Consider the following 22,500-nt stretch of genomic DNA (forward strand, 5'->3'; position numbering starts at 1 on the left):
CAATAATGGACAATCAGGAGTTGACACAGCGGAATGAACCGCCAACAATTCCAGCATGTTTTACGCAGCGCATGCCTTTCCAGCCGCAACCCAGTACAGGGAAACACCTATATACACTTACATTCACACAAATACACGTTGGCCAATAGTTTATTCAATTCACCTACAGCATCTGTGTTTGGACTGTGGGGGGAACAGCAGCACCGGGAGGACACCCACACCAACACGGGTTGAACATGCAAACTCCTCACAGAAATACCAACTGACCCACACTCTAAAAATCATGGGGTTATTTTGTTCTACCCAACTCTTGCGTTGATGCAATTAAGTATGTATATTGAGTGTAGGCCATCTATCGCACTGTAAGACGTTGCTGTAAAATTTACAGTATTACTGGCAATTCTGTTTGCAAATAATACAGTAAAATTTACAAGTGCACTGTAAATTAACATTACAATTGTGCTGAAGTTTTACAACACAATTATAATTATTAATATGCAGTGAGCTTGTACATTTTAAATTACTATTCACAGTTTTTTTTAGTATTACAAGCATAATTTACAATGTGCTTGTAGATTTTACAGTATTACTGGTAGTTTTGCAGTATCACTGGCATAATTTAGTGCGCTTTTTAAAGTATTACTGGCATAATTTATAGTGTGCTAGTACATTTTACAGCATTACTGGTAGTTTTGCAGTATCATTGGCACAATTTACAGTGTGCTTGCACATGTTACAGTATTACTGGCATAATTTACAGTGCGCTTGTACATTTGACAGTATTACTGACGATTTTTGCAGTATCACTAGCATGATTTACAGTGCGCTTGTACATGTTACAGTATAACTGGCACAATTTACAGTGCGCTAGTACATTTCACAGTATTACTGGTGATTTTTGCAGTATCACTGGCATAATTTACAGTGAGCTTGTGCATTTTACAGTATTATTCACAATTTTTGCAGTATCACTGGCATAATTTACAGTGTGCCTCTACATTTTACAGTATTACTGCCAGTTTTGCTGTATCACTGGCATAATTTACAGTGCGCTTGTACATTTGACAGTATTACTGACGATTTTTGCAGTATAGCATGATTTACAGTGTGCTTTTACATTTTACAATATTACTGGCATAATTCACAGTGCGCTTGTACATGTTACAGTATTACTGGCACAATTTACAGTGAGCTAGTACATTTCACAGTATTACTGGTGATTTTTGCAGTATCACTGGCATAATTTACAGTGAGCTTGTACATTTTACAGTATTATTCACAATTTTTGCAGTATCACTGGCATAATTTACAGTGTGCCTCTACATTTTACAGTATTACTGCCAGTTTTGCTGTATCACTGGCATAATTTACAGTGTGATTGAATATTTTGCAGTATTACTGGCATAATTTACAGTGCGCTTGTAAATTTCACTGTATTACTGATGATTTTTGCAGTATTACTGGCATAATTTACAGTGCACTTGTAAATTTTACAGTATTACTGGCCATTTTTGCAGTATTACTGGCATCATTTACAGAGTGCTTGTACATGTTACAGTATCACTGGCATAATTTACAGTGCACTTGTACATTTTACAGTATCACTGGCATAATTTAAAGTGCGCTTGTACATGTTAAAGTATTACTGGCATATTTACAGTTTGCGTGTACATTTTATTGTATTACTGGCATAATTTACACTGCGCTTGTACATTTCACAGTATTACTGGTGATTTTAGCAGTATAACTGGCATAATTTACAGTTTGCATGTACATTTTACTGTATAACTGGCATAATTTACAGTGCGCTTGTACATTTGACAGTATTACTGACGATTTTTGAAGTATCACTAGCATGATTTACAGAGTGCTTTTACATTTTACAATATTACTGGCATGATTTACAGTGCGCTTGTACATGTTACAGTATTACTGGCACAATTTACAGTGAGCTAGTACATTTCACAGTATTACTGGTGATTTTTGCAGTATCACTGGCATAATTTACAGTGAGCTTGTACATTTTACAGTATTATTCAAAATTTTTGCAGTATCACTGGCATCATTTACAGTGTGCCTCTACATTTTACAGTATTACTGCCAGTTTTGCTGTATCACTGGCATAATTTACAGTGTGATTGTATATTTTGCAGTATTACTGGCATAATTTACAGTGCGCTTGTAAATTTCACTGTATTGCTGATGATTTTTGCAGTATTACTGGCATAATTTACAGAGTGCTTGTACATGTTACAGTATCACTGGCATCATTTACAGTGCACTTGTAAATTTTACAGTATTACTGGCCATTTTTGCAGTATTACTGGCATCATTTACAGAGTGCTTGTACATTTTACAGTATCACTGGCATAATTTACAGTGCACTTGTACATTTTACAGTATCACTGGCATAATTTAAAGTGCGCTTGTACATGTTAAAGTATTACTGGCATATTTACAGTTTGCGTGTACATTTTATTGTATTACTGGCATAATTTACACTGCGCTTGTACATTTCACAGTATTACTGGTGATTTTAGCAGTATTACTGGCATAATTTACAGTGCACCTGTAAATTTTACAGTATAACTGGCATAATTTACAGTTTGCATGTACATTTTACTGTATTACTGGCATAATTTACACTGCGCTTGTACATTTCACAGTATCACTGGTGATTTCAACAGTATTACTGGCATAATTTACAGTGCACCTGTAAATTTTACAGTATAACTGGCATAATTTACAGTGCGCTTGTACATTTTACAGTATTACTGGTGATTTTAGCAGTATAACTGGCATAATTTACAGTTTGCATGTACATTTTACTGTATTACTGGCATAATTTACACTGCGCTTGTACATTTCACAGTATTACTGGTGATTTTAGCAGTATTACTTGCATAATTTACAGTGCACCTGTAAATTTTACAGTATAACTGGCATAATTTACAGTTTGCATGTACATTTTACTGTATTACTGGCATAATTTACACTGCGCTTGTACATTTCACAGTATCACTGGTGATTTCAACAGTATTACTGGCATAATTTACAGTGCACCTGTAAATTTTACAGTATAACTGGCATAATTTACAGTGCGCTTGTACATTTCACAGTATCACTGGTGATTTCAACAGTATTACTGGCATAATTTACAGTGCACCTGTAAATTTTACAGTATAACTGGCATAATTTACAGTGCGCTTGTACATTTCACTGTATTACTGGCATAATTTACACTGCGCTTGTACATTTCACAGTATTACTGGTGATTTTAGCAGTATTACTGGCATAATTTACAGTGCACCTGTAAATTTTACAGTATAACTGGCATAATTTACAGTGCGCTTGTACATTTCACAGTATCACTGGTGATTTCAACAGTATTACTGGCATAATTTACAGTGCACCTGTAAATTTTACAGTATAACTGGCATAATTTACAGTGCGCTTGTACATTTCACAGTATTACTGGTGATTTTAGCAATATTACTGGCATAATTTACAGTGCACCTGTAAATTTTACAGTATAACTGGCATAATTTACAGTGCGCTTGTACATTTTACTGTATTACTGGCATAATTTACACTGCGCTTGTACATTTCACAGTATTACTGGTGATTTTTGCAGCATAACTGGCATCATTTACAGTGTGATTGTACATTTTAAACCACTACAGGCAATTTTTGCAGTATTACTGGCATCATTTACAGAGTGCTTGTACATTTTACAGTATCACTGGCATAATTCACAGTGTGATGGTACATTATACAGTATTACAAGCATTTTTTGTAGTATTACTGGCAGGATTTACAGTGCGCTTGAACAATTTACAGTATTACTGGACAGTTTTGCAGTATAACTGGCAGGATTTACAGTGCGCTTGAACATTTTAGAGTATTACTGGACAGATTTGCAGTATAACTGGCAGGATTTACAGTGCACTTGTACATTTTACAGTATTACTGGACAGTTTTGCGGTATTACCGGCAGGATTTACAGTGCACTTGTAAATTTGTCAGTACAGTACCAAATTACCAGTACTACTGTCAATTTTACAGCAAACTTTTAATATGCGGACAAGCCTGAAAATACAACATTTTTGCCATCCTATAACAGCAAACAGCAGGGTCAGGAATATCCGATATTGGAAGGACAGTGTGGCCATTTGATCAGGCCCTGCTAGTCGGAAATGAAGGATGGGTCTGGTGTTCCTGCCCAGCGGCATGCTGGTTAATTGCACTACTAATGAGCAAAGGGAAGCTGTGCTGCTTTTGCAGGAGGTCAGCGGGTAAAGATGCTCACCGTGCCAACTTCCAGTGCCCGGGATGAGACTGGTGACAAAAGACACGCAGTCAAGCCTAAACAACAGAAGAAACAAGGTGTTTGAGGCATGTCTGTCTCACAGAAACAAAGACGACAGGCCTGTTGCTGGAGCCCTCAGGAACACCATAAATGAAGCTGGAGGAAGGAAGAGACACAACAATCATCATCGCTCACTGTGAAGCTGCAGGGGACAAACTACACTCAGATCATTCACACAAACACACACACAAACCCTAGACTTCATGATAACATCTGTCTTAGATTGAGGGTTGTAGTTTTTTTACTTGTTGAATATGGTAAAAATGCACACATTTTATTATACAGTAGAAGTCAGAATTGTTAGCCCTCCTGAATTTCTGTTTCACGGAGAGGAGATTTTTTTCAACACATTTCTGAACATAGTAGTTTTAATAACTCATTTTTAATAACTGATTTGTTTTATCTTTGCCATGATGACAGAACATAGTATCTTAATAGATATTTTTCAAGATAGTAGTATTCAGCTTAAAGTGGCATTTAAAGGCTTAACTTTGTTAATTAGGCAAGTTATTGTCTAAAGATGGTTTGTTCTGTAGATGATCGAAGAAAAATATTGGGCTATAAAGTAAAATAAGGGGGCTAATAAAATTGTCTTTAAAATGTAAAAAAATAGCTTTTATTCTAGCCAAAATACAACAAATAAGACTTTCTCCAGAAGAAAAAATATTATAGAAAATACTGTGAAAAATTCCTTGCTCTGTTAAACATCATTTGAGAAATATTTGAAAAAGAAAGAATAATGCTCAAGAGGGTTAATAATTTTATATTAAACTGTATATTGAAAATGTGTATTTTATGCACCATTTGAATAATTTAAAAGGTGTTCCTGGACCATAAAATCTTTTAGAAAATTTTTGAACCATAAGCTTTGTTGTATGGTTGTTATAGTACAACATTTGGCTGAGATGGGTTTTTAAAAAGAAAATTAAAATATTGAAAAATTGCCTTTAAAGTTGTCCAAAGTAATTCTTAGCAACGCACATTATTAATCAATTTCAGTTTTTATATGTTTACAGTATAGGAAATGTCAACACAATCTCACAACAATTCATAACTTTTTGATTTAGTGGCTAATTTGTATGAAGTCGTACAATCTAATTTGTACAATGGGCTATATGCACAGCTAGTGTGTTTGAGTCAATGGGGAACTTCCGGTGAGAGCTTTATGTGACTATTTTTAATTTCATAAGGTTTCTTTTAAAGAATCGATGTTATAAGTTAATTTAAATACAATCAGTTAAATAGACTTAAGCATTCATTTCTCTGTTAAAGCATAAAAAGAGATGAAAAGCGCTGTCATTCGTGGCAGGCTTGTGCAGAAATGCAATTCAAAATACTGGGGTAAAATCAATTTCCATATTTTAAAGACATGATGTAGAAAAATAGAATTTAATGCGGTGCTTCTTGTTTGTGACTGTTTGTTATAAAAGCATTTTAAAACATTGACTGTTTTATAAAGAAATTAGCAGTTTTGTATGGGGCGACAATTAACCGGAAGCCCAGGGGCTGGCTGATTGAAATTAAAAGTCAGTGTGCATATAGCCCATTTAGTACAATTTGCTCATCCCCCAAGGACAGTTTGGGTTTAGGGGTGGGGTTTGGTGCCACGCCTCCTTTTTCGATATTGTACATTTTCATACGACAGAATTCGAACAAATTAGCCACTAAACTGACAAAAAGTTAAATAAGTTTTCTCTTGAGATCAAGCTGGAAATGTACAAATGTCTTCATAGAACATTACCTTTAATTAATATTCTAATAATTTCCAACAATAAAGACAATAAAGGAAAATACAAAAAAAAATTGACACATACAATGTATTTTTGACTATTCCTACAAATATATTCATTATATATTATATATTATATATATATATATATATATATATATATATATATATATATATATATATATATATATATATATATATATATATAGTAAGACTGATAAAGTAGTTCAGGGTCACAAATAATCCTTATTATTTACTTAATAACAAAAATGCACCCAGTGGAAAATAAACTCAAAATTATATATGCATTAGTCATATTAATAAATTACACTGAGGGCAAATAAATCAAGAAAACAATTAAATAAACACAGAAAATCTGAAGTAAAGTATTACTCAACTCATCTTTTTAAGACTGCATACTTGAAGTCTTGATTGTGTTTATCCGTATTGAATCCTTGTATTTTATTAGGTGCTTTTTAGGCTATTTTTGTAGCGCTCTGAGTTTTAGAAAAGTGCATTGCAAATAAAATAAATTATTATTTTTTTTATCTTTTTTTCCTCATTTTTAAAAAAGATTGCTATCTTGAATGTGTAAACTGTAATGAAATAAAATGTGTGTAAAACATATTTAACTAAATAACTATAACTTAAAAAACTAAACAAATAAAAAAGACAATTAAACGTACAACAAAATATAACATCTAAAAAATACAGTTAATTACATAATTTCTATTAAAAGTACAAGAAACATTGTTATTCTTAATGTGTGAAAAACCTGGTTTAGGCTGCCATATTTATCCGATGATGTGAGTCAGTGGGGTAAAGGTCATGGCTCATCCTGCTGCCTTTGTTTGGGAGAATCAACTTTCCTCTAAAGCATAACAAACAACTCAAGCGGGATTTTTACACAGACTATTTTTAAAGGTGATACTACTTCTTTATAACCACAGCCTAGAGGCGGCTTTTTCTTTTCCTCAAGGAAACTGATAAAAATTAAGCAAGTATATAAATATGTTGCATATGCTGTTTTTTTTTCATTCGGCATGAGTCAAGCGCACACATTAACCAGTTTTACTCCTCAATTTCTGCATATTTCCATTTCTCTCTCTCTCTTTCTCTCAGTCCAGATGCAAAGCCATTTAGCAGCAGCTGGATTGAGTTGAGAAGTAAAGAAATACTGTGCTTACACAAAGTGGACGTGCAGTTTTGTTTTTGAAGAATGGTTTTTAGAGAGTGTCTTGAGTGCGATTGAGAATCAAGAACTTGAGGTTTCACCCTTTGAATGTCACAAAAAGTGATTTCTGTGGCTTTTAAGACATAATGTTGTAGAACATGTTTGCTAAGGTTTTCCTAAAATAGTCCTCTTTTGAATTTTCATTATTTTTGGGGGCAATAAACTGAAAGTACTGATGACGTATTTTTTATTCATCAAATGCTTTCTTGAAAAAGGAGGAATGAATTATGAATAAAAGTGTGAGATATGGGCCATTTCAAATAGTCAAGTTCACAAATAAATTCAAATAAATCAGTTGATTTAATGAATCAGTCATTAGAGTCAGATATCAATGGTTCTCAACCCTTTTTATTCCAAAACCCTGTTTTTTTAGTGTTCTATATATATTTGATAACTCAAGCAGAAAAATGAATAAAAGTAAATGTTACAATGTAAGGGAGCTTAACATTCAGATTTTAAAATTGAAGAACAAGTTCATTAAACTTAAAAGAGTAAAACTATTCCAGTTACTTAAAATTGACCAGTTTTCTGAATTCAAAGGAAAAAGAAGATTCTGAGTATTACATTGAGCTTACTGGTTAATCTTATATAGGGTACTTTACATAGGGTAATTGGAAACACTGGAAGAGTTAATGGGGAATATTACCAAACAAACCAACTAAGCAACCATCAAAACAACCAAAACCAACCAACCAAACATCCAAAACCAAAAATCCAAACCCAACCAACCAACCAACCAACCATCCAAACAAGCAAAATCAACAAATTAATCAACCAACAAACCTAACAACCAAAATCAACAAACCATCTAAACAGCCAAAATCAACCACCAATCCAAACAATCAAAAACATCCAACCAAAACCAACCAACCAACCAACCAGCCAGCCAGCCAACCATCCAAACAACCCAACCCAACACAAACCACCAACCAACAAACCATCTAAAATAAACCAAAACAAACCAACCAAAAACCAATCCACCAACCAACAATCCAAACCAAAAACCAACCAACCAACCAACCAACAAACCAACCAATCAACAAATCAGACAACCAACTAACCGGCCAACCAACCATCCAAACAACCCAAAACAAACCCCCAACCAACCATCCAAAACAAACCAAACCAACCAACCAACCAGACAACCAAACAACCAACCAACTAACCAGCCAATCAACCAATCAACCAACCAATTAACCATCAACCTTCAACCAACCATCCAAATAATCAATCAATCAACCACCAACCAACCAACCCAAACCCAAAACTAACCAACCAACATACCTACCAACCAACCAACCAAACAACCAACCATCCAAACAACCAAAATCAACCAACCAACCAACCAACCATCTAAACAACCCAAAAAACAAACCACCAGCCAAACATCCAAAACAAAACTAAAACAAACCAACCAAAAACCAATCCACCAACCAACCATCCAAACCAAAAACCAACCAACCAACTTACCAGCCAACCAACCAATCAACCATTGACCTTCAACCAACCATCCAAATAATTAATCAACCACCAACCAACCAACCCAAACCCAACCAACCCAAAAACTAACCAACCAACCAACCAACCAACCAACCATCCAAAACCAAAACCAACCAACCAACTAACCAACAACCAACAATCCAAGCAACCCAAAACCAACCAATCAAACAAATAATCAATCAACTAGTCAATCATTACAATAAATGTGAATAAAGTTACCATATATGGTTCCTCAACCGATTAAGAGTTAGCCGTACATACATTACAATAATTAAGATATTGTAACATTTTATGACATTATTAGTTGAAATTACCAGTCATTTTGGATTACAGCAAAATATTATTTATTTATTAATTATCAAAATATCTCTACACTGACAAAAAAGCATCTTCATTCAGAAATTGTTGGTAAATTTCACAAAGCCACATCTTTTTAGTGCACATCTTACACAAAGAAGAAGAAGGTCGCTGGTTCGAGTCCCGGCTAGACTTTCTCTGTGTAGAGTTTGCATGTGTGGAGTTTGCATGTTCTCCTCTAGTTGGTGTGGGTTTCCTTCGGGTGCTCCGGTGTCCCCCATAGTCCAAAGACATGCGATGTAGGTGAATTAAATAAGCTAAATTGTCCGTAGTGTATAAGTGTGTGTGTGTGTGTGTGTGTGTAACTGAGAGTGTTTGGGTGTTTCCCAGCATTGGGTTGCGGCTCTAAGGGCATCCGCTGCATAAAACATATACTGGAATAGTTGTTAGTTCATTCTGCTGTGGCGACCTCTAAAATAGAGACTTGGCCAAAGGAAAATGAATGAATGAATGAACAAAAATAGCACTGTTTTGCATTGTTGTCAGCATCTTTTATAAGTACAAAAAAAAAATCATTAATACACTCATTAAAGACTCGGCATTGAAAAACGAATCGTTAAATTCTCTACAACTCCAAACACAGAGTCTTGATCTGGTAGAGAAGAACAGGAATCAGACGTGAAGTTCCATTGACTCCAGGCTGCATTGATTGCTGTTTGGAGGACGGCCAAACCTGAAGCAGCGGCAGAGCAGCAGTATAAAGCTCCAGCGACTCGCTCTTTTTTTTTTTTCTCTCTCTCTCTCTCTTTTTCTCTGCTTGGAGGAGGAAGAGCTTCTCTGAATGCAAGCCCTGTTCTCAACTCGCGGGTCATTCCTCCAGAGCCCTGCTATCTGATCACAAACAGAGCAACTGGCTCTCGAATCAAATCCGCACAAACCTCTGGCTGATGTGGAGGAGACGGCTTTTGTTATGTCAGTCTGTTCCTCCACACTACATCGCACTACATCACATACATTATTCGGACTTTAACAAGATTAAGACAATAGTCTGATTAGGAATTTTGATTAATATACAGTTGAGGTCATAATAATTAGCCTTACGGATTTTTTAGCCACCCCGTGCATACATTTCCCCCCCAATTTCTGTTTAATGGAAATATTTAGACACATTTCGAAACGTTAAAGATTTATTAACTCATTTCTAATAACTGATTTATTTTATCCTTGCCATGATGACAGTACATAATAATATATTAGATGCTAGTATTCAGCTTAAAGTAACATTTAAAGGCTATACTAGGTAAAATGAATTAGTTAATTCAATAATATTATTAATAAAATGTTGCCTAAGACGGGTAATAATATTGACCTTAAAATGGTTTTAAAAAAAATTACAAATACTTTTATTCTAGCTGAAATAAAGCAAATAGGACTTTCTCCAGAAGGAAAAATATTATAGGAAATATTGTGAAAAATTCCTTGCTCTGTTAAACATAATTTAGGAATTATTTGAAAAACAAAAAGAAAATTAGGAGGGCGAATAACTGTGACTTCAACTGTAGCTAAACACAGATCAAATAACGACATCCCTGCTAAAACAATGGAATCCAATGTAATGGATTTAATAGTTATAAACAGTGGTGTAATGTAACAAATTAGAAGCACTCAAAATACAGTAATTAAGCAGTTTTTCTCAAGAATTGTAATTTACTAAGTAGTTGTGTTCTTTTACTTTCATTAATTCATTCATTTTCTTTTCGGCTTAGTCCCTTTATTAATGTAGGATTGCTACAGCGGAATGCACCGCCAACTTATCCAGCATATGTTTACCAACACAATGTCACTGCAATTCATAACTTTTTGATTTAGTGGCTAATTCGTATGAATTCGTACGATTTAATTTGTAAAATTTAGTACGATTTGCTCATCCCCCAATGACTTTTGGGTTTAGGGGTGGGGTTAGGTGCCACACCTCCTTTTTAAAATTGTACAATTTCGTACGACAGAATTCATACAAATTCGTACGAATTAGCCACTAATCTGGCAAAAACGTAAAATACTTATGTTTTCTCGAAAGATCAGGCTGGTTTTACGCAGCAGATGCCCTTTCAGCAGCAACCCATCCCTGGGAACATCCATGCACACTCATTCACACACATACACTATGGCCAATTTAGCTTACTCAAATCACCTGTACCGTGTGTCTTTGGACTTGTGGGGGAAACTGAAGCATTTCTCGTCTATAGGGATTGGCTGAGTAGAAAAATCAGTCTTGCGACAGCTGTCCAATCAAATTCGCAGTACATCGCATCATACTGAACTACCTCAAGACATGGGCGCTTCATAAATCCAGTGTACAGTGGAAGCATTAAAAGTGTCCAAGAAGACACAAAATCATTACAAGTAATGACAGAGAGACTGTTCAGATGATGATGATGTCTAGTGTATGGCTGAAATTACCAAATGGTCTTAAACAATCACTAAATTCCCTACAGAATGTTACGTTTTCGCACACATGTAAAAATAGCATGTAAACTTTCACATCGTAATAATTGCTACTCTTACGTACTTTTAAATGGGCTAATTTTTACTCATACTTTGAGTAGTATTTACATCAGATACTTTTACTCTACTTGTACTACATTTGGGGGCAAGTCATGGTACTCTGTCCACCACTGGTTATTACTAAAAATTGTATTGGTTTCAGTGGAAACTGTAAGAGTCCTTTGGCTATGTTTTTTTGCATTCTACAAGGTTGGCATCCAATAAATCCTAATGAAATATTTAGAATGTAATATTTCTCCATCAAATGCATAACCAGTATGCTTTGTAATACTTTAAGTGGCATTTGTAGTAGAAACCTTAAGAACTTCTGTGATGGTTTCTATTTTTGTCTTTTTTAGAAAGTAATACTCTTATTAAGAGTCTACCATGTAAACAGAGATTTTGATTACTTTAATCGGACTAAAGTCATTCTTGAGATTAAGACAAATTTAATAAAGACATTCATGCTGCAAAATAATAATAAAAATAAATGAAAAACAACAAAATTAAAACCTTTTTTGTAAAGATTTAAAAAAAAAAAAAAAAAAAAAAAATATATATATATATATATATATATATATATATATATATATATATATATATATATATATATATATATATATATATATATATTGTTTTCAATGAACCCTTTTCACAAGCCCGTTATGATGCGTTTAATAGTCATCAGCATCTTAAATAAATCATTCATTTTCCTCTTGCTTTAGTCGCTTTATTAATCTGGGGTCGCCACAGCGGAATGAACCGCCAACTTATCCAGCATATGTTCTAAGCAGCCGATGTTCTTCCAGCTGCAACTCATTACTGGGAAACATCGACACACACCCATTCACACACATACACTACTTACAATTTAGCCTACCGAATTCACCTACACCACATGTCTTTGGACTGTGGGGGAAACCGGAGCACCCGGAGGAAACCCACGCGAACATGGGGAGAAAATACAAACTCCACATAGAAACACCAACTGACCGAGCCAAGGCTTGAACCAGCGACCTTCTTGCTGTGAGGCGAACATGCCACTGCGCCACCGTGCAGCCCGCATCTTAAATCTTTTTAAAAAGTTTTTAATACTTTGATTTTTAAAAAAATCGTATGAACATTTATATGCATTCATGAATGTATTACATCATAATTGCGTCAAATTACAAAAAACGAATTACCGCTTATGCGAGGTGTTTCTAATGCAGCATCTGTGGGGCAGAGAGTAAATTTGACATTATTCTCTCTCTCTGGCTGCAGTTATCAGTCTAACACTATTTATTTCCTTTTTCTGAAAGTCTCTGTAACACTTTCGTGAAGTTCTTTGTTTATTATTTCAGCAAATAGGATTGTAAAAAAATTATTTTGTTGTACTATCTCATTCATTGCGCTCTAAGTTTACCCAGCTATGACTACTTCCGCTACTGAGAAACAAGTAAATGTGAAAGGGGTCTATAGAAACTATAACAGTCCTTTGAGATGCCATTGCCAATTTTGGCCTTCTACTAATGGCATGATAAAACCAATACATCCTAATGAAATATGTTACTCATTTTTCACTTAATGGCTAAAATTGGAAGGTTTGTAATTATTTTAAAGTCATTTGTAGTAGAAACCATCTGTGAAGCTTTCATTTTTTCATTCAGAAGAGAAAACTCTGATTAAGAGCCTAAAAAAATAAACAGACTTACTTTACTCTGAAGTCATTCTCAAAGCAAAGACAAATTGAGTAAAGCCCAGGCAGCTGGAAGAAGAAAAAAAAACACACACATCAGAATTAGTATGTGTTTTTATGGTTATAAAGACAATTGAATTGGTTCCTGTGGGAATTTGTGGGAATTTTATGCATTCTTTTGTCATTTTAAACCAAATAAATTATGTTCAAATGTACTGTTTTTTTATTTAATAGTTAAGAGTACATGGTTTGTGATGGTCTTTATGCCATGTAGCAGAAATCACTAGTGATGGTTTCTATTTGTGTTTAATCAGCCTGCCCCTGCTGATGCCCCCCTAGGCTGGTTGGCTGGTTTTAGCTGGTTGACCAGTCTGGTTTTAGAGGGGTTTTGGCCATTTCCAGGCTGGTTTCCAGCCATTTTCAGCCTGGTCTTAGCTGGTCATGCTGGAAAATGACCAGCTAAATCCAGCTAAAACCAGCTTGACCAGCCTGGTTTAAGCTGGACATAGGTGGTATTGGCTTGGCTTCCAGCCTGGCTAGGCTGGTCAAGCTGGTTTTAGCTGGTCATCTCCCAGCCTGACCAGCTAAGACCAGGGTGGAAATGGCTGAAAACCAGCCTGGAAATGGCCAGAACCCCTATAAAACCAGCCTGGTCGACCAGCTAGAACCAGCCAACCAGCCTAGGCTGGTTTAAGCTTTTTTTTTTTTTTTTAGTAGGGATGTGTAAACAGATATTCTGATTTCTTTAATTTAGCTAAAGTCATATGTCCAGTAAACAAAAATGGAATTAAGCCATGTATTTTTTATATTTTAGTCACGTTACGGATCTTAAGTGTATTACTTTTGGGCCGCATTTTGCGACAATATGGTAATTTAGAGTCAATAGCAGTCTGTGTTAGCACATGTAGCATGACGGTTAAGTAACAAATAAGCTTAAGTAAAATGATGAATAAAACACCAAAAAGTAAACAGAATCCTATATTATAGTACTAAATTGTAGTAATATGGTAATAAAGTCGGATGTGTGAGGACGTAATGACGTGCCTTTAACTTAATCCAGCCTGCATGTAAAGAACAACACCACCGGAATATTACCTTAAACATAACATTGTCTTCAGAATGAGGTAAAAAATTAGATTACTTATATCCATATGTGATTGTTCTGACTGATATATATTCCAACCTGTAATATAAACACTCCAGAAATGGCATATTAAGTGTTTTTTTTTTACGTGAAGGTGAAGCTGCAGTAACTCACAGACTCCAGCAGGGGGAGATCGACATGATGCACAAATAAAGACTGTAGATCCGGCAAACGGTGTTCAGCATCAGTGAAGAAGCAGGAAAAAAAGTCCCCACAGATGAGCTGCTTTATCCACAGACCACAAATCACTCACCAGACTCATTATCTAGAGCTTTTCCTGAAAGCAGAGGTCAGTAATAGCTCGCTCCATCACTATCAGATCAACTCATTTAAAGCGTTTGAAAACAGCAAACCATATCCACATAAACAAATGCTGTAAGAGTTTACTGTAAACAGCTAGTTTTAGTGTTTTTGAACCATACTATATAAAAGTACTTGGTTTAATCTGTTGTGGTAATAGAACAACTATGGTAATACAAACAATTCACTCAATACTGTAGTTTTCTACAACTGTAGGGTACATTACACTACAACACACCACATTTCATGTAAAACATCTCAATAAGTAAAACCAAAGTATGCTACAATATTTATCACAGTTTATTAGTTTAGTATAATTAATAATAAGGCATGCTGTTTATTATTATTTATACCCCAGGCAAATTTGGAGTTAAAGTTTTTGTTAAAATGTATATAAAAGCTGATAATTTGTTTTTTTCCCCACACCTACCTCTTGTACATCACATTATTATATTTTGAAAGAAGTTTAATGTAATATAAATTACTGTAGTATTTTGTTTCATTTGGGTAGTGCTTTACATTCAATCACTACATAATTTGCACTTTTGCGAATTCCAAAAATATAAAAAACGTCAGAATTTGGCATCAACAACAGGAAAGCATGGATCCACTTGTATCATTCCCAGAGAGCAAAGTTCATGTGGCTCAAATCTGGCCCACATTCTGTATGGAATGATGGCAATAGCGCGGTCCATTCTGAGTCTATTCTGAGTCACATTCTGCTTTTATTCTGGCCCAGATCCAGCCCATATCAGACACTTAAATCCGGCCCACATACCACATAGAATGATGGCAATAGCGCGGTCCACTCCTGTTTGCCAGATATGGGCCACAATTAAGCCATAGACAATCCACATGTCAGCCACAATTCAACCAAATGAACCAGAACTGAGCCTATTCTGGGCCACATTCTGCTTTTATTCTGGCCAAGATCCGGCCCACATCAGACAAATAAATCCGGCCCACATACCACATGGAAGATGGCAATAGCGCAGTCCACTTCTGTTTGCCAGAAATAGGCCACAAGCCATAGACATTCCACATGTCAGCCAGAATTCAACCAAATGAACTAGACCAGAACTGAGCCTATTCTGGGCCACATTCTGCTTTTATTCTGGCCAAGATCCGGCCCACATCAGACAAATAAATTCGGCCCACATACCACATGGAAGATGGCAAAAGCGCAGTCCACTTCTGTTTGTCAGAAATAGGCCACAAGCCATAGACATTCCACATGTCAGCCAGAATTCAACCAAATGAACTAGACCAGAACTGAGTCTATTCTGAGCCACATTCTGCTTTTATTCTGGCCCAGATCCGGCCCATATCAGACACTTAAATCCGGCCCACACGTACCACATGGAATGATGGCAATAGGGCGGTCCACTCCTGTTTGCCAGATATGCGCCACAATTAAGCCATAGACAATCCACATGTCAGCCAGAATTCAACCAAATGAACCAGAACTGAGCCTATTCTGGGCCAAATTCTGGTTTTATTCTGGCCCAGATCCGGCTCACATCAGACACTTAAATCCGGCCCACATACCACATGGAATAAGGGCAATAGGGCGGTTCACTCCTCTTTGCAAGATATGGGCCACAATTAAGCCATAGACAATCCACATATCAGCCAGAATTCAACCAAATGAACCAGAAATGAGCCTATTCTGAGCCACATTCTGCTTTTATTCTGGCCCGTATCTGGCCTACACCTTACACTTGCTGGGTGTGGCAAAGTACAAAAATCCCAGCATGCATCGCAGTATGAATACATTCTATAGCTTATTGATGCTCCAGTTTTCATTATTTGCTGTTGATTCTGTTTACGTTGATGTTGTTGATTTCGTCACTTTTAGTATCTGTTTGTGATGTTTGTGATTTTGTTCATTTTGTTAATTGTCACCGTTGTTGAGGTTCATACGCTGAGTATTGATTTCTCTGTAAGCAGAAGTTGGACCATAGAATTTTTTTAGCTTATAAACCTTCAAAACTGTGGCATGTGCAAGCATGTTATCACGTTACTTTCAATAATGGATTAAAACATTGGTTAACATCAGTGAATTATATTATTTCATCACAGGTTGTGCCTCACTTAATTTTATTTTATTTTTTTACTTGGCTTGTTTGCTGTAATGAATAAACTTTTCAAGCAAAGTTCTTCAAAGTTACAGCAGCCCAAAATAAGATGTATATTAAGAGGTTAAGGTCTATAAGCCCAACTAAAGCAAGCTCTTTTCTCCATGATGGTGACTTTAGTCTATGTGGTCCACGTATGTTTTAAGATAACTGGGCCACATTTGCAATATCTTCTCTGGGCCGCTTTAGGCTCACAGCCACATAAGCTAGAGCTAACGGTGCCAAATAATTGCCTAAGTCACCTACATTTGTTTTAAGATAACTGGGCCACATTTGCAATATCATATCTGGGCCACTACAGGCTCAAATCCACATTAGCCAGAGCTTACTGTGCCAAATATTTGCTAAAAATGGCCCACATATGTTTTAAAATAACTGGGACACATTTGCCATATCTTCTCTGGGACACATTAGGCTCACAGTCGCAATCGCCAGAGCTTACTCTGCCAAATATTTGCCAAAAGTGGCCCACATTTGCACTTACACGTTTGAGCAACTTTAGGTTTAGACCCAGGTTACCCTTAAATGTCTATGCCAGACTTTTGCCAACTGAGGTCACATTTGTCCATCATTTGGGCCAAATTTATCATTTGCCACATTAGGCTCACATTCAGATTACATGCCATAAGTGCCAAATCTTTGCCTTAAACAGCCCATATATGAATTCGAATCTTTGGCCCCCCTTTGCCATTGTACAGGTGGGCCACTTTAGGCTCACATTCATTATGTCTGGGCTGAAGGAATACCACCAGTGCTGCTTAACTGCCTAATGTGGCCCACATTTGTATGCTATCTGGCTTGGTTCAGGCTGGTGGTGGTGGTGTAATGGTGTGGGGGATATTTTCTTGGCAAACTTTGGGCCCATTAGTACTAATTGAGCATTGTGTCAAATTCCCTACATTTGCCCTTATCTATCATGGCCTCCCAATGATCCCTATCCACTGAATTGGCTCTATCACTGTCTCTCCACTCCACCAATAGCTAGTGTGTGGTGAGCACACTGGCGCTGTTGTCCTGTGGCTGCGGTCGCATCGTCCAAGTGGATGCTTCACACTGGTGGTGGTGTGGAGAGACCCCCCTCATGATTGTGAAGCACTTAGGGTGTATGGCCATACACAATAAATGCGCAATATAAATACACATTACATTACATTACATATGTAAAAAATGCAAAAATTATAGATGATAATAATTAATTTCATTTAGTGGCACCTTACTAGATACCCAAGGTCACCTTACAAAGTACATCTAAAACATGTTACAAAATACATCTCAAAAACCCCTAACAAATAATAAACAATACCTAAATTGGCAAAAGAATAATTTTGAAATGCAACAATTAATGAAATCTAGCCCCTGAAGGTTGAATTTGCACTTTCATCATGTACTCGTCAAGGACATTTAGGGTCTCCGTTGCCCCTATAGTGAAGATAAATAATTCCAGAGAGATTCCCGGTGTTGTTCTGCAGAAGACAAACATGTCGATCTCTCAGGAGGTGATATAATACAGTGTGTGTGGCCGTTTGCAAATCAGTGTGCGACTTTGAAGTGGTGCTCTTGATGAATCAAACAAATGTCTGAGGGTCACGCTTGTGCACGAACCTCCTCTGCCATTATGAGGTATCATCATTAGTGTTCCTCGCAAAAGCATGGAGGTAATAGTTATAAAAAGGCCATGTTAACGCTTCACTGGATAAATGACTGTAAAACTGGCTGAGACGTTCAAAGAAAGTAATTGCAAACTGATGGGAAATGTTCTGTTTGACATTTCGGTCAAATTAGAGTTGCTGACCTGGACAAAGCGGGACGGTTGTTCTGTATTAAATCTCATCTCGTATGTATTTGCTTATTTATTATATAGTGCTGGACGAAACAAACACATCAAGCACTCCAGTGGAAGAATAACGTCCTCCTTTTCAGTCGAAATAGTGAAGTACTTGACTTTTAATGTACTAAAGTTTTATAAGTAAAACAATTACTGATAAATGTTTCTTTATTGGTGATGCGGTGGTGCAGTGGGTAGCACATTCGCCTCAAATTCGCTAATTCAAGCCTCCGCTGGGTCAGTTGGCATTTCTGTGTGGAGTTTGCATGTTCTTTCCGTGTTGGCGTGGGTTTCCTCTGGGAACTCTGATTTCCCTCACAAGTCCAAATACGTGGTACAGATGAATTGGCAGTGCTGGGCAAGCTACTTAAAAAATGTAGTAAGCTAAGCTATTAGCTACTCTACTTAAAATGTAGCTTAACTATACTAAAAGCTACCCTCTTGGAAACTTAGCAAGCTAAGCTAAAAGCTACTTGGCAAAAGTAGCTTAGCTACATCTATGCAATTTTTTGCCATTTTCATTTTTAAATCAAAGCAACTTAAATCCAAGTCAATCATATCTTAGTGATCAATAAAACTATCAATGAAACATGAGGCATAATAGTTCAGTTCAATTATTTACTACAAATAATATACTTAATAGAAATGTGTTTACAACTCTTCATTAATGAATTACACTACAAAATGTAGTATATTAATAACTATCATGAACTAATTGTAAATACCAAAGTATTGACCTTATTCTAAAATGTGGAAGTGCGCCTGTTTTCGCGATTGTCTTAGAACTTCCGATTCAGTCGCCTATGGGAGAAATGACTAGGAATAATAAACGGCAGAAAACGGTCAAACTACTTGCTCTACAAACAAATGTTTGCATGACTTTACAGACCAAGTAGAATAATATAATATGAAAATATCAAATTGCAACATCAAGCAGCGTAACGAGCAGTTTTTAACGTCGAAAAATGAATGGAAGTGAATGAGACCGGAAGTCTCAAGCCAAAAAGATTCAAATGGCAGCGCACGCTCGTCGGCGGAGAATAAGGTGAATACTTTAGCCTTTACTACAGAGTCGAGGAGGCAATGAAGCACCAAAAAGTTTGTTGATGACCACCGTAAAACAGAAAGAGGAAGAAATCGCCATTCTTGCCATCATATGGATTTACTTTTATCGGCTAGACATCGGCCTCACTGCTCCGTGAATGTCAGTGCCGTCATATATTGATCCGCGATCGGTGTGTGGACGCTACTGCGCTACTTGCTTAAAATAATAGTTTCGCTACAGAAAAGCTATTTGATTTAGAAATGAGTGACCCAACCGCCAAGCTACTGAGAAATGTAGTTAAGCTAGTAGCATCACTACTTGTAGCGACGCAACTGCCCAACACTGTGAATTGGGTATGCTAAAATTGACCGTAATGTATGAGTGTGTGTGTGAATTGAGTGTGTATGTGTTTCCCAGTTATGGGTTGCAGCTGGAAGGGCATCCGCTGCATGAAACATGCTGGATAAGTTGGCAGTTCATTCCGCTGTGGCGACCCCAGATTAATAAAGGAACTAAGCCTAAAAGAAAAGGAATAAATGAATGAATGTTTATTTATTTTACAGGAAAATGTTTGATTTTGTTAGCAAAACTTGACATACACCGATACATAATGGGCCCTATCATGCACTCGGCGCAATGCGGCGCAACGCAAATGTTATTAGCTAGTTTCAACTGATGCAAGTGTCATTTTGATGTTTTGCACCACGCTGTTTAAATAGCAAAAGCATTGTTGAATCGGGGGAGTCCAATCACTCTGCCAAACTATTACAGAGACAGTACCCTCACTCTGAGTCTCTAGGCATAGTAGGACACCCAACCCAAGCTCATTCTGGAAACGTAGCCCCGCGAACGTTTCTGGAGGCCGCGATTTACGTGGCCGGAGGTACGTAAAGGCCGCGTTTGTTTTTTTTTCGAGCGAACGCCGCGGGGCGGTGTGGCGCCGCTCAGCCCCTCCTCTTCGCGCTCGCCGGCCGACGGCTCGCCTCCGAGTGGAGGGCTTTCCCGACGCAATCAGTTTGTCCGCCTAGCTCACAGCGTTGCGTCGGCGGAGCGGAGGCCCCGGAGGAGGAGGACGAGCCGGAGCCGGCCGCGGTGGATGACGACCGGGATCGAGTCCGGGGAACGGCGGGTTCCGGAAATCAGGTAAGACGAAAAACGGAATCCGGAAAATAAGGGCAAGAACGCGGCGGGATCCGAAAACGCGGTCGAAATCGAAGACGGGGGCTTTTGCTTTTTTTTTTTTTTTTTCGATCCGGCGGCTATTCGCGCGAGAACGGCGCGGGCGCGAACGCCGCGCGCTCCCGAGAGGCGCCCGCCCGAGACATGAAAAAGCGCGCACAGCGGCCTCTCGCGAATCCGCGAAAACAAAAAAACGCTCGAATACGTACCTCCCGGGACGTAAATCGCGCTCCGCTCCGCTCCGCTCCGCTCCGGGGCTACGTTTCCACAATGAGCCCGGGTTGAGGACACCTGATCAACTTACCAGTTGATTTACCAGTCATCCTCTTACTCCCCTTCCCCTTCATCCCACTGTTCTTCTACCATCCCTTTCATCCCTATATCCCTACCATAAAGTCTAGCTTAAAGAGTCATGCTTGTAAAGAGAGAGTACAACACTGTTGTGGAGTTTGCATGCTCTCCCCATGTTGGGGTGAGTTTCCTTAGCTGGAAGGACATCCACTATGTAAAACAAATGCTGGATAATTTGGCGGTTTATTCCGCTGTGGTGACCCCTGATGAATAAAGGGACGAGCCGAAATGAATGAATGAATAGTAAAATATATGCACTTTATTATTCAGTCATCAAAAATGTTTTAGCAGTGTTCGGAGTGTAAAATCGGTCACACTTTACAATAAGGTTTCATTAAATAATGTATTTAATAACATGAGCTAATTATAAACAATGCTTGTACAGCATTTATTAATCATAGTTCAACATTTACTAATGCCTTATTAACATTCAAATCAAGCTTGTTAACATTAATGCACCATTAGTTAACATGAACCAATCATGAATAACTACATTTGCATTAACAAACGTTATCTAGCATGAATCAATACTGTAATAAATGTATTGTTCATGGTTTGCTCATGTTAGTAAATGCATTAACTAATACAACCCTATTGGAAAGTGTTACTGTAATTTTTTTTGATGGAAACATAGCACGTTTTACTTCTCAGAATCCTCTAATACGGCAAAAGTTCAAAATACCAGCGTCTATTTGAAACGTTTCATGGTCAAGAATAATTTCTGATGTGTGACACTGAAAACTGGAGTAATGATGCTGAAAATGCAGCTTTGCTACACAGGAATACCCTGCATTTGAAATATATTCAAGCAGAAAGCAATTACTATACGCAGGCAGCAAAATGGCCGAGCAAAGTGTTAGGAAGCAGTGTAATATAAATGCAAAAATGAGAGCGTTTTCGTAAAGCTCAATGTGCCAAAACAATATACAGAGGAACAATTGGGCCTGACAAGCATTGTAACAATGCACTCACTTTCTCTGTGTGTGTGTGTTTTTGTTGTTGTTGGTTTTTTGTTTTCACACCACGGAGGGCAAAATCATTCAGTAATGTAAAACTCTGCTGGATGAATAAAAGTTAATTTTGCGATACACAAATTGGCATTTAATTATCAAGACAATTAATGTTCCTTGCAAAAAGTTTGACATTCTGGCAAAAACATGCACTTGG

General features: G+C 37.1%; 1 protein-coding gene and 1 long non-coding RNA gene across 2 annotated transcripts in view; one reads left to right on the forward strand and one right to left on the reverse strand.

Moving 5' to 3' along the window:
- cemip (cell migration inducing hyaluronidase 1) overlaps window positions 1–22,500 on the forward strand; it is a 1,140,081-nt gene that overhangs the window by 1,092,683 nt on the left and 24,898 nt on the right. The window lies entirely within an intron of this gene.
- LOC141375311 (uncharacterized) overlaps window positions 1,658–22,500 on the reverse strand; it is a 51,312-nt gene continuing 30,469 nt past the window's right edge. Inside the window, exons 2-3 of the long non-coding RNA XR_012383159.1 lie at window positions 13,368–13,420; window positions 1,658–4,365 (exon numbers count right to left, since the gene is read on the reverse strand). This is a non-coding gene — a long non-coding RNA (uncharacterized lncRNA). The remainder of the gene's footprint in view (window positions 4,366–13,367; window positions 13,421–22,500) is intronic.

This window comes from Danio rerio, chromosome 7 (assembly GCF_049306965.1).
Source record: "Danio rerio strain Tuebingen ecotype United States chromosome 7, GRCz12tu, whole genome shotgun sequence".
In the NCBI taxonomy this organism is placed as follows: Eukaryota; Metazoa; Chordata; class Actinopteri; order Cypriniformes; family Danionidae; genus Danio; species Danio rerio.